At 42.3% G+C, this 14457-nt stretch overlaps 1 non-coding gene across 1 annotated transcript; it reads right to left on the bottom strand.

Moving 5' to 3' along the window:
* Positions 1-1244: 1244 nt before the first annotated feature.
* TRNAT-CGU (transfer RNA threonine (anticodon CGU)) lies at positions 1245-1316 on the bottom strand. The gene has a single exon. It is a non-coding gene; the product is annotated as a tRNA-Thr (tRNA).
* Positions 1317-14457: the final 13141 nt, after the last annotated feature.

Consider the following 14457-nt stretch of genomic DNA (forward strand, 5'->3'; position numbering starts at 1 on the left):
ACTTTGGTGATATGAGTTAGGCTATGTGTTAGGTTAAAGGCTTCGCTTAGGAAATAAGGATAAGGGTAAAAGTTAAAGCTTGGGTTAGTAGGTTAAGTGATTAATAAAGCTTTATGTTTACGGATTCCATTTTAGGGGTTCATTTGCAATGTTAAGTTAGGATTAAATGTTAGTGCTAGGGTCAGATTTGCATTGTACGATTCAATTAAGGGTAAAGAAGAGTCAGTATTTACCATCTTATAAAGTGGTTAAATTAAGGTTATATTAACGTGCTGAAATTTCATACACCTGATGTGTTAATTAAAGAATGCAATTGAATTGAACGTGTTTCCATGTCACTGACAATGGTACCATCCTGGGCTTCCTATCACATTGTCTTGATGACAATAGTTACCAAGACAAACAGAAAGGACACAGGTAGCAACAAATACCTGGCAGGGTTTCTAGCCCCTTTTCTACTCTGTCCACAGCTAAAAAAGACTTTGGTCTATATATATATATATCATTTTATTTATTATTGTTTCTTAGGATGATACTTCAAACAGACTTCATTAGCCAGGTAAAAAAGTAGAGAACAAATCTTATAAGGGACAATATGAGATCATTCTGAAGGCTGCAATCACAACCGTATGCAGGAAAATTGACTTTGCTTCAGGTTCCGGAAGGTTTGGGACAAAATTCAAGAACAAATGTTTTACTGTTTTCTGAAGCCTAATATTTTTGTTCAAATTACTATTCCAGTTTTGGGGACATAATTTATTTCTGTCTTTCCTCCTTCCATTTCTGATTTTTGATATTACTAAGTGCCAGAGGTCCAAGAAAAGAGTGAAATCCTGTATATTTATTTCAGGTACTTATATAGAGCTGTCAATTTACGCAGCACTTTACATATATTTTGTACATTCACATCAGCCCCTAACCCTCAAGGGGTATACAATCTAAGGTCCCTAACTCACATTCATACATACACATACTAGGGGAAAATTAAACAGGTGCCAATTAACCTACCAGCATGTCTTTGGAGTGTTGGAGGAAACTGGAGTACCCAGAGGAAACCCACACAGGCACAGGGAGAACATGCAAACTCCAGGCAGGTAGTGCTGTGGTTGGGATTCAAGCCAGCGACCCTAGTACTGCCAGGTGGAAGTGCTAAACATTTAGCCACTGTGCTGCCCAAATCACAGAGTTAATTTATTACCAATGTTTTTGATTACTCAATACATGAGATTGGGGAGTAGAGAACCTGGCACAGATGGGGATTGAACCCATGATCTTTGGTTTACGAGACCAACGCCTTACCACTTGGCCACTGTGCCTGTATAGGGCTACATGGTAGCATTTCTCTGATTGCTGGAGCATGTATGCACCAGAGGTACCATAGTCCCTTAAGCCCCCGGTGACATCAGGTGCAACTTGGCATGCGATTTGCATGCCCTGCAACTTGTCCGCTATTGTCCACTACTAGAGGGGTCATATCGGTGCGGTTCCGACTTGGTCAGAGCTGCACTGATTCCTAAAGTAGTGCATGCACTACTTTTGTTGCAATTTGCATAGACATCTGTGTCAGATGTCTTGCAAACCACAACGAAATTGACAGGTCACCCAATTTTGAAATCGTGCAACTTCGCTGTAAGTCACATGATTTCAAAATCGACTTTGATGTGACTGGGGTGTAACTATAGGAAAGGAAATATCTTGGTGTTTATTTATACACTAGACATGCTGTATGGTTTATTTTGATTTCATGACTCTGCTGTAAGATTGCTGTCAATATGTCCATTAAAACAACAGTTTGCGATTTACATGTCCATGTTTCTTCAAGTGCATTAGCAAGGTAGCAAGGTAGAAATTCAGCTATTTATCCACTGACTGCAGTTACAGCTTGCTTGTGTTCATGAAGAACATACCTCTTATACTGTACATGAGGTCATGAGAAATCATTATAAAACTGAAGTGTACACTTTAACTTACTAGATCAAGATTATATTTTAAATTTCTTTTAAAGTAGCTGGATAATTTAATTACACTGTAGCGCTACCATCACAGGAGCTGCTGGTAGTACTGGGTCCTCTGCTCTTTCCCTGGCCCTAGGTGGAACCTCACTTCTGCTGTCACTATTAGAATACCTTAGCTGGGTTCTCTCAGCAGCCACACATGAAGGACACACACTGACTGTTGTAAAATAAACAGATTGCATTGGCAGACCAGTGTGGACAGGAAACACAACAGTTCAATGACTTAAAGTTTACACACTAGATAATAGTGCAATACAAATACAATGTAATTGACCCAGGTACCTTTAAGGTACAAGCAGTATAAACAATAGCATTCTGACTGGGAGAACATGCCCCACATAGTTTCAGATTGCTAACAATAGCAACGGCAGGCTAACTCACTTGAGGCTGTCAGTCAGGAGAATCTAGGCTTAGGCCTGAAAGTTTTTAAAATTACCTGCAAACCATTTCTTGTACCAGGCAGACCATTAGGTCAGAATAGTCCCTTAATGTAACTTTCTGCGAGCTCATTTGGGGCCCTTTAATGGTGGTGCACTAAACAGTATGATGCTGTTTTAAAGTGTGGAGTTCAGGGGCAGTTTAAGAAAAGGGTTGGACTCAGTTGGAGTCAGTAAGTATCCCTCTTTAAGTTAGCTAGGCAAAGGCAAATAGGGTTTCAGGAAGATGTGTGCAATGCAGAAAAAGGGGAGGTATATCCCAAATCAGCAGTCTGGGTTTAGTAGCAACTTTGGTGTTGATGGTGGCAGATTCTAGTAAAAAATGGCAGCAAGTAGTCGACCCCTATTGGGAAACAGTGTCAGTGAAAGGTAATGACCCAGCTAGGCTGAAGTGCCAAACAAGAACTAGTTGTAAAGTATAGCAACAGTGTCTGTGACCCTCTAACCCAATCCTTCTGCTGCTCTCCTAGAATTCAAGCTGTCTCTGTGGTGTGGGGGCCCCCTTAAGTGGTGATGCAGCTGCGGTGGTCAGGATGCATGCACTTAACATGGCAGCTGCAGATGCTCTACGATCTCCTCCAAGCAATCTTCTTGGCTCGGCACTCAGCACAGCAGTCTGTTTCTCAATTCGATAACAGCCTTGAAACTGCTCTGACTCCTTCCCGGGCTTTTTCTTTTATAACATCCCTCCCCTTTGGCTAGTGCTTGTGGGCCTTGTAATTGTGAATTCAGCTTTACTGTATGGAAAGTTTCCCCTCAAGACTACATCTCCCAGAATGCTCTGAGCACTTGTATTAGTATTATGGCAAGGCAAAGTGCTAAATGTTGCTATCTTGTGGGGCAAATAGAGTTCTCTATGTTCAGTAACAATGCCCAGTGTTACACAACAATTAACCACATGTGCTCCTAAATACGGATGTCCAAACTTTGTATTTTTTTGCATTTAGACAAACACCCAAACAGTTACCTGATTGGTGGGAGTCAAACATAATGTACACTATATTGTCAAAAGTATTGGGACACCTGTCTTTACACGCACATAAACTTTAATGGCATCTCAGTCTTAGTCTGTGGGGATCAATACTGAGTTGGCCCACCTTTTGCAACTATAACAGCTTCTACTCTTCTAGGAAGGCTGTCCACAAGGTTTAGAAGTGTGTCTATGGGAATGTTTGACCATTCTTCCAGAAGCGCATTTGTGAGGTCAGGCACTGATGTGGGACAAAAAAGCCTGGCTCGCAGTCTCTGCTCTAATTCATCCTCAAAGTGTTCTATCAGGTTGAGGTCAGGACACTGTGCAGGCCAGTCATGTTTCTCCACCCCAAACTTGCTCATCCATGTTATAATGGACCTTGCTTTATGCACTGGTGCGCAGTCATGTTGGAAAAGGAAGAGGCCATCACCAAATTTTTCCCACAAAGTTTGGAGCATGAAATTGTCCAAAATGTCTTGCTATGCTGACACCTTAAGAGTTCCCTTCACTGGAACTAAGGAGCCATGTTCAACCCCTGAAAAGCAACCCCACACCATAATCTTTCCTCCATCAAACCTTACACTTAGCACAATGCAGTCAGGCAAGCACCATTCTCCTGGCAACTGCTAAACCCAGACACATCCATAGGATTGCCAGACAGAGAAGCATGATTGGTCACTCCAGAGAACACATCTCCACTTGCTGTAGAGTCCAGTGATTGTCTGCTTCACACAACTACATCCGATGCTTTGCATTGCACTTGGTGATGTAAGGCTCGGATGCAGCTGCTTGGCCCTGGAAACCCATTCCATGAAGCCCTCCACACACTGTTGTTGTGCTAATCTGAAGGTCACACAAAGTTTGAAGTCTTTAGCTATTGACTCTGCAGACAGTTGGTGACTTCTGTGCACTGTGCGCTTCAGCATGCACTAACCCCACTCTGTCATTTTACGAGGCCTACCACTTCGTGACTGACTTGCTGTTGTTCCCAGCTACTTCCACTTTGTTATAATACCACTAACAGTTGAGCGTGGAATATTTAGTAACAAGGAAATTTCACAGATGGATTTTTTGCACAGGTGGCAACCTATCACGGTACCACACTTGAATTCACTGAGCTCCTGAGTGCGACCCATTCTTTCACAAATGTTTGTAGTAGCAGTCTGCATGCCTATGTACTTGATTTTATACACCTGTGGCCATGGAGGTGATTGGAACGCCTGAATCCAATTATTTGGAGGGGTGGCCCAATACTTTTGGCAATATGGTGTATGTATAATAGCAGTATTTCTTCTCCTTTTACACATCACAGCTTCCCACAGTCAACGCTTGTTAAGAACACCAACAGTCCTTAACAACCAGTGATGTCACCTGCCTCATTCACTTACATTTAAATAAAGGGTGGGAATGGTTTAATAACAAAAAAATGGCATGAGTTCCCCCTTTTTTTCAAGCCAGGCTCTTTGAGTGTAGTGTGGATTTTAAGGGACACAGAAAAAAAACATAAATAAAAAAATGTGAGCGGTCCCCCAGGAAATCCATACAGATTTTAAAGGTGACCATACCAGACCCTTATCCCAAGCATGCAGCCTTGCTGGCCAGGAAAGAAGGGGGTCGAGCATGTGCCCCCACCTCCCAAACCATACTGGGACACATGCCCTCAATATTAGGGGGTTGCCATGCCAGGGAGCCCCGGCTTCCTTGAAAAGCACATTGTCCAAATGTTGATGAGGATCCTTGGCAAAGTGAACTGCCTATTTGTCTTTAGTAAGTCAACCTCATGATGTGTAAAAAAGGAAAACAAATTAAGAGGAACACCCTTTCTTCTAGTCTAAAGGCTAACTCCACCTTCTGGACCATGTTATTACATTCACCCCCCTTCCCCATTGCCTGCTACAGCCAGTTTGAGGCTCCACCTGTAGAGCCACCTCATTCATTCATTCAACTGAGCTCTATAAATTAACTACAATTCCCATCTGTCACAATGGCATGATCATCGCATGCATTTCCACCAGTTTTCTAACTGGAAACTCATACCTTGTTATAGAGAGAGAGCTGGAGGACCATGCCCATGTAATTTGTTTTGAAGCAGCCATTTGCAGTCTCCATCAGAAGCCTGTATAACAGGGTGACAACATAGGAGCTCAGTTAGGAGACAGTGACAGAATGTTGTCACTCTATAACAGGAAGTGACTTAACAAGGACCGTAATGGCAGGGACAATAGGCATTAAATGAAAGCTGGAGATTAGAAAAAAAAAATAGAACTGCATTTAAACATTGTATTAACATGTAAAATGTTTTTTAATCTTTTTCTTTTTTTTTCATTTACCTTAACTGTGCTACAATATAACAAATTAATTAAATTATTATGTATTATTAGATAGTATTATTATCAATAACAACAATATATTATAATATAACAGAACAAAAGTGGGTCAGCAGCAGCACACTTTTGGCAGACAATAACCTGTACAAAAGCTTTTCTTGTAAGTCCTCACATTAGGGCTGGGAATGGCTCGATGAAGCAGTTAAACTCTGTGAAAATGGCCAGTGAAACACAAGCAGGGTTTTTAGTTCCACTGTATTCTGCTGACTTTACAGGATAATACTCCTCATTTCTCAGGTCTTAATGCGCTATGTCAGGATTAAATTATATAATGGATGCCTGAGACTTTTTGTCTCAAGAGCTGATGCTATGACAAAATTTGAACTCATCCTCCCTAGACAAATTAATGAAGTGTTGTCTAGTTTTTTTCCCCCTCCTGAGCTATCTATATCTTACATATTGCAAACAGAGTTGCAAACACCCACACTGTCTGGCTTTATTGTCACCTTAACAATAATTTAAAGTACAAATTTCTCTCATTAACAAATATGGCTTGTTGTCACTTTTTGGAAAAATATTTTAAAGAGCTGGTGCACATTTGGGTTGATTTAGTAAAGGAATTAAGATTTCTCACTTTTCAAAAGAAAATATTAATTAACGAATAAACTGTGGGTGTGTTCACTTCAATCATCCAATCAAGTGCAAGCAAAAAAGTCAGTTTTTATTTTTTTGCTTGAACCATATGTGCACAAATACTGAAAAAAAAAACATTTGATTTGACATACATAGAATATGGGCTTGTTCACTCCATGTGCATTTTTCTAATGCAAGAATATAAAGATAACAATTGATTTCTCTGTGCCCTATTCACACCACATGACTGTTGTAATGGCCATTTTTTTCTCTGCAGAAAAACATATATATGAGCTGGTTCACACTTGTGTGCAAAAAAAAGAATGCAAAAACTCATGCATTTGCTTGCATTTTTATGATTTTTTTTTTTAATATCACATGTAGCTGCATTTTTTATATGTGCATTTTCAAGGTCTTTCCCATGTCATCATTTTCTTTTCCCATTTATCTCTGTGTCTGTGCTGTTGGTAAACTACTGCACCTCAGTCCACCCATTAATTTTGTAAATGTACACTGATCTTTACACTGCAAGGCATTCTATGGCGCTGTGCTGCATCAACTTCCTGTATAGGGATGAGCTCAGGTGTTTTAGGATCGTAAGACGAAAAGAAGGAGCCCATAGGAAGCTGTCACTGTACTGGGCCAATCATCTCCTCATGACATGGTCACATGGCCATACTGGACAATGTCAAAGTCCTAATATGGCCAGGGGGTCATGTCAGGGCAATGCTATCATGAGCAAACCCACCCCTTTGTACCTATCCATATGTAGCACTACCCATTTGGGAGTTGCTAAAGATTTTGGTTCATCTATAGTCCTGCATAGCCAGGCAACACGCATGTTTCACAAACTTGCATCCTGCAGACAGTAAACAGTCCTTGAACTTGGTTACATAGTTAGTCTGGCTGAAAAAAAGACAAAAGTCCATCCAGTTCAACCATTAAAAAAAAAAAAAAAAAGTTATAATCCTATACCCACAGTTGATCCAGAGGAAGGCAAAAAACCCAGCAAAGTATGATCCAATTTGCTGCTGCAGGGAAAAAAATTCCTTCTGATCCCCCAAGAGGCAATTGGATATTCCCTGGATCAACTTTACCTATAAATGTTAGTATCCAGTTATATTCTGTGTATCTAGGAAAGAATCCAGACCTTTTTAAAGTAATCCATGGAGCTGGCCAGAACCAACTCTTGAGTGAGTCTATTCCACATTTTCACAGCTCTCACTGTGAAGAAACCTTTCCGTGTTTGGAGATTAAATTTCTTTTCCTCCAGATGTAAAGAGGGCCCCCTTGTCCTCTGTGATGACCTCAAGATGAATAACTCTATACCGAGTTCATCATATCCGCCCTTAATCTCCTCTTCTCAAGAGAGAATAAATTCAGTTCCTCTAATCTTTCCTCATAGCTGAGCTCCTCCATGCCTCTTATCAGTTTGGTTGCCCTTCTCTGTACTTTCTCCAGTTCCCAAATGTTCTCTTCATGAATTGGTGCTCAAAATTGAACTGCATATTCCAGATGAGGTGTTACTAATGATTTGTACTGGGGTAATATGATATCTCTGGAGTCTATACCTCTTTTAATATAGGAGAGGATTTTGTTCGCTTTAAAAACCGCAGCTTGGCATTGCATGCCATTATTAAGCTTGTGATCTACCAGAACTCCCAGATCCTTCTCCACCATTGATTCCCCCAGTTGTACCCCCCCTAGTATGTATGATGCATGCATATTCTTAGCCCCCAAGTGCATAACCTTACATTTATCAACATTAAACCTCATTTGCCACATAGTTGCCCAATTAAACAGTGCATTGAGGTCGGCTTGTAAATTCAAGACATCCTGTAAGGACGTTATTCCACTGCACAGCTTGGTGTCATCTGCAAAGACTGAAATGGGATTTTTAATCCCAGACCCTATATCGTTTATAAATATATTAAAAAGTAAGGGTCCCAACACTGAACCTTGGGGTACACCACTGACAACCCTAGACCATTCAGAGTACGAATCATTAACCACTACTCTCTGAATCTGATATTTTAGTCATTTTTCTATCCATTTACATACGGATTTTTCCAAGCCCGTTTACCTTACACACTAGCCGCGTGTGGGGAACTGTGTCAAACGCTTTTGCAAAATCTAAGTATGCCACGTCCACTGCCACCCCTCTGTCCAAGGTATAGCTCACCTACTCATAAAAAGAAATCAGATTTGTTTGACAACTTCTGTTTTTCATGAATCCATGCTGTCTGTTGCTTAAAATATTTTTTTCCAGCAAGAACTCATCTATGTGGTCTTTTATTAAACTCTCCAGTATCTTCCCAACTATAGATGTTATACTAACAGATCTATAATTACTTGGTAAAGATTTTGGCCCCGTTTTAAATATTGGTACCACATTGTCCTTACGCCAATCCAGTGGTACTGTACCAGTCATTAAAGAGTCCCTAAAAATGAGAAACAATGGCTTTGAAATGACAGAGCTCAATTCTTTAAGGACCCATGGGTGTATGCCATCCAGTCCAGGTGCTTTATTGTACTGATATACAGTGTGTGTGAATCTCATCTCCCTCTTATGTTATATAGTGTAGCCATGCAGCTCCGAGTTTGCCTTGTCTTACATCATCCTGCAAACATATTGGCTTCTGCTGCAGCTGCTGAGCAATCTACTTTTTCAGCAGACCTGTACATCAGTGATGGGACAAGATCCTCTGGCACCCAAGGTGAGGATGCCCTCCATGAGCTGTTTAATTTGGCCCTACAAAAAGTAACATAAGTTAAACAATTCAAAGGCATTAGACTCAGGATCCTGGTACAAAGTTTGTTTGTTTATTGTTTTTTTTATTTTGCTTTTTTTACTTTTGCACTGTAAACACAGATGAATGCAAATTTTAAGGCTGGGTTCACATTGATGCAGTGTGGAATTCGAGGCATTTTCTGTGTGAATTCCGCACCGCATCAGAATCGCACCTCGTTCATGCGAACCGATGAGGGTGTGTATGTTAAGTTAACAACACCCCGAAATTTGGGTACCCACTCCCCCCGCCCCCCAAATGTGCCAATCCTTAATGGGGAGCGGGGGACCAGTCTTTAAAGCGGAACTGCCCCTTTTGGGTGGAGCTCCGCTTTAACTACAAGAAGCAGTCACATGTGTTTAAACACTTATCTAATATTCACAAAGGATTATAAGTGAGACCACAGTCAAACATCCAGAAAAACTCAATACATTGAAGGTTCTAGCATTACACCAAACCCCAGATCAGAGGACACTAAGCAGTCTATTGGTGCACTGTAGGAGAGCCACAAGAGGTTGCACATCAAAAGTTGAGCTAGCATTAAACAAGGTGACCAGTAGAGGGTGCTCAAGATCAGGTAGGCTTCAATGGGTCTTAAAGGCTTGAACAAGGGTGACATTTCACAGGCACAGACACTGCTTGGGCCTCTTGCATGGACTCCGGCCATGCACATAGAGAACCATTGTTTTTTGTGTGCCCTTGCCGAGAACTGCAATTTCTTCTGCACAAATGAACCAGCCCTTCATGTTGAATTTTCTGCCCGTGCAGAGACAGAAGCAGAAAACACAGGTCTCTGAACATGTTGTAAATGATGCAGTGAACATTCACTTTGTAATATGAACATTCACTTCAGTAAGAGCTCACTTACACTATGGGAGGTGACTGGAATTTTTCCGCACTGGTTAAAGGCCCAGTTCGCCCCGCAATGCCAATGCGATGTGCCATGTGGTGCAGTGCAGAAAAATGCAATATGTTTGCTTGGCACCACATGTCATCACACAGCAGCCCAATACTTTGTTCTGCTATGCAGAGACATGAATGAAGTGTCACTATGTAACACTTCAAATGAAAAAAAAAGAAAAGAAAAGCAAGCAGTGTGTTGTGCTGAAATGCAAATCATACCACTGCCACCAGGGCCTGCATTAACACTTGCCCACACGGCAAAATGCCGCAATTTATCGCACAGGCTAGTATGAAGGTAGACTGAATCGGTCCCAATGAGTGTATAAAGCATGCTTGTATCACAGACTCATTCAAAGGTATGGTCCCTAAATAATTGTACCTGTCATAGGAATGTTCGTCAGTTAGATCAGTGATCCCTGTTCAGTGGTTGCTGATATACAGTGCGTGTGAATCTCATCTCCCTCTTATGTTATATACTGTAGCCTTGAAGCTTCGAGTTTGTCTTGTCTTACATCATCATGCAAACATATTGGCTCTGCAGCAGCTGCTGAGCAATCTACTTTTTCAGCAGACCTGTACATCAGTGATGGGACAAGGTCCTCTGGCACCCAAGGTGAGGATGCCCTCCATGAGCTGTTTAATTTGGCCCTACAAAAAGTAACATAAATTAAACAATTCAAAGACATTAGACTCAGGATCCTAGTACAAAGTTTGTTTGTTTTTTTTATTTTTATTTTTTCACTTTTGCACTGTAAACACAGATGAATGCAAATCTTAAGACTGGGTCCACACTGATCCAGTACGGAATTTGCAGCGTTTTCTGTGTGAATTCCGCACCGCATCAGAATCGCACCCCGTTCATGTGAACCGATGCGAATGTTAAGTTAACAACATTCGAAATCGGTCTGAAAAACGCAGGGCGATGTGCTAAATCGGATCACATAGGTGTGAATAAACATGCAATCCGATTCCAGTGCGGACCCAAAAAAGGGTCCTGCACCTTTTTGGTGCGGGTGTAGTGCGATTTGAGCCATACAAAATGTATGGCTCCAATTGCATCGCACACAAATCACATGTGATTTGCACAGAAATGCAGTGCGGTTCCTGTGCGAAACACATGCTATGGACCGCACCGCATTAGTGTGAACCTAGCCTAAAAGTTTATATACAACCAAATGAAAATAAAATCCATAAACAAAGAAAAAAAACAATAAGAGAAGAAGAGAATGAAAGCGTTCATAAAAACTATTAAGTTTTCACAAACCTGGCCATAGATTGAAATTCCCTGTTGAACTGGCTGAATATTGATCCACCTATAGCCACTCCCATTCATTTGGCTGCAGAGCTGATAAGTACTGTATATTCTGTGTCATTGTATTCTGACAGTGGGGAGGATTCCCTCATCCACCTTGAGCCCGGGTTCACACTGATGAGTACGGAATTCACAGTGGTTTCTGTGCAAATTCCACACCACATCAAAATTGCACTCCATTCATGCGAACCGCATGCCATATTGTTAAAGTTAACAACACTTTGAAAACAGTTCGCATAACATGATGTGCAGAATCGGATCGCATGGATGTGAATACCCATGTGCTCCAATTCTAGTGCGGACAATAAAAAGGTCCTGCACCTTTTTGGTGCAGATACAATGCGATTTGAGCCATACAAAATGTATGGCTCAAATTGCACCACACAGAATTTCCATGTGATTTGCACAGGAATGCGGTGCGGTTCCTCTGCGAATCACATGCAATGTTTCTCACCACAGAAGTGAGAACGCAGGATGAATGTGTAAATGGGGAAATTGGCTTAATTGTTTTTGTTCAGCCCGCATGTGAAAAAAAAATGAACCACGTGTGACCAGCTTTAGGAATATTAAGATTTTTTTTAATTCACACACAATAATAATTCATGAATTCATAAATAAATGTAGACCAGGACTTGAGTTGTTAAACTGACTGCTCAGACCTGCAGATTACAGAGGCAGAACATAGATCTCCCTGTGTAATCATCAGAGCTCATAACACAGGGTGGACAACTCTCACACTGACAGTAAAGTGGAGCTCCCCTAGTTACATAGGGAGAGCTGTAAACTCCCAGTGTAATCCGCAGTTCTGAGCTGTCAGTTTGACAGCTCATTCCTGCACAGTGATGCAGAGGCATGGACATATGTGAACAGGCACCATAGGAAGCAATGTTTTTTCACATGTCATTTAGATTAGATGTGGTTCAAACTGCATCCAATCCACATATACTGTATGTGAACAGCCACTTAAGCTTAAAAGTTTGACTTTTTAAGTTTGAAATTTTGAGTTGAAATATATTTTTATATATCCCAGAGATTCTTAGTACAGGTGAAACTCAAAAAATTAGAATATCGTGCAAAAGTTCATTTATTTTAGTAATGCAACTTAAAAGGTGAAACTAGTATATGAGATAGACTCATTACATGCAAAGCAAGATAGTTCAAACCGTGATTTGTCATAATTGTGATGATTATGGCTTACAGCTCATAAAAACCCCAAATCCACAATCTCAGAAAATTAGAATATTGTGAAAAGGTGCAATATTCTCGGCTCAAAGTGTCCCACTCTAATCAGCTAATTAAGCCATAACACCTGCAAAGGGTGCCTGAGCCTTTAAATGTTCTCTCAGTCTGGTTCAGTAGGAATCACAATCATGGGAAAGACTGCTGACCTGACAGTTGTGCAGAAAACCATCACTGACACCCTCCATAAGGAGGGAAAGCCTCAAAAGTTAATTGCAAAAGACGTTGGATGTTCCCAAAGTGCTGTATCAAAGCACATTAATAGAAAGTTATGTGAAAGGGAAAAGTGTGGAAGAAAGAGGTGCACAAGCAGCAGGGATGACCGGAGCCTGGAGAGGATTGTCAGGAAAAGGCCATTCAAAAGTGTTGGGGACTTTCACAAGGAGTGGACTGAGGCTGGAGTCAGTGCATCAAGAGCCACCACACACAGACGGATCCTGGACATGGGCTTCAAATATCGTATTCCTCTTGTCAAGCCGCTCCTAAACAGCAAACAACGTCAGAAGTGTCTTACCTGGGCTAAAGTAAAACAGACCTGGTCTGTTGCTCAGTGGTCCAAACTCCTCTTTTCTGATGAGAGCAACTTTTGCATCTCATTTGGAAACCAAGGACCCAGAGTATGGAGGAAGAATGGAGAGGCACATACTGCAAGATGCTTGAAGTCCAGTGTGAAGTTTCCACAGTCTGTGTTGATTTGGGGAGCCATGCCATCTGCTGGTGTTGGTCCACTGTGCTTCATTAAGTCCAGGGTCAACGCAGCTGTCTACCAGGAGATTTTAGAGCACTTCATGCTTCCTTCCGCAGACAAGCTGACTTCATTTTCCAGCAGGACCTGGTACCTGCCCACACTGCCAAAAGCACCAAAACCTGGTTCAATGACCGTGGGATTACTGTGCTTTATTGGCCAGCAAACTCGCCTGACCTGAACCCCATACAGAATCTATGGGGCATTGCCAAGAGAAAGATGAGAGACATGAGCCCCAACAATGCAGAAGAGCTGAAGGCCGCTTTTGAAGCATCCTGATCTTCCATAACACCTCAGCAGTGCCACAGGCTGATAGCTTCCATGCCATGCCACATTGAGGCAGTAATTGCTGCAAAAGGGGCCCAAACCAAGTTGTCAGGGATCCCAGATCTTTCCGCGGCGCACGGGTCTGCGCAGGCGCGGTATGCCGGGCCGCACTAGCATGCGGGCATTGGGACCTGGGCACCCGAGATGGCAGCGGCGGTCACGCATGCGTACTCGCGATCGCGGACGCGTGCCTGGCACCAATGAGGGCGCAGGACGCCCTATTTAAACAGGTCAGGTCTGTGCTCTAGTTGCCGTATGGTCTTACCTGTATCCTGTGTTTCCTAGATTGCCTTGTTGCCGACCCTGCCTGACCGTGATTTGCTGACTGTCTCCTGCTCTGATCCCTGGCTTGTCTGACCATTCTTCTGTCTAATCCTGCACGTTTTTATCTCCTGTTACCGAACCCGGCTCGTGACCAGTTTATCCTTCTGTCTACTGTGTTGTACTGTTCTGCCTCCACCGCTACCGACCTGGCCTGCCCGACTCCGCTCTCTCTATCTCCTTACATCAGGCTCTCGCCTGCTATACACCTCCGGCAAGTGTTTCTACCACAGCTGGGTGCACCCAGGGGCCGCGACCTGGTTTCGGCCTGCTCCAAGTCCATCCCCACCATCAGGGGCCCTGGTGAACAAGCAGGTCGGGGCTTAGGTTCCGTGCCTTGGGGAATTCCGGTCTGTGGAACGCTAGAGGCTGCCGCCGGCAGGTCCATAACACAAGTACTGAGTACATATGCATGCTTATGCTTTTCAGAGGTCCG

This window comes from Staurois parvus, unplaced genomic scaffold (genome assembly GCF_062004578.1).
Source record: "Staurois parvus isolate SC_StPar_1 unplaced genomic scaffold, SC_StPar_1.0 ptg000186l, whole genome shotgun sequence".
NCBI classification, from domain to species: Eukaryota; Metazoa; Chordata; class Amphibia; order Anura; family Ranidae; genus Staurois; species Staurois parvus.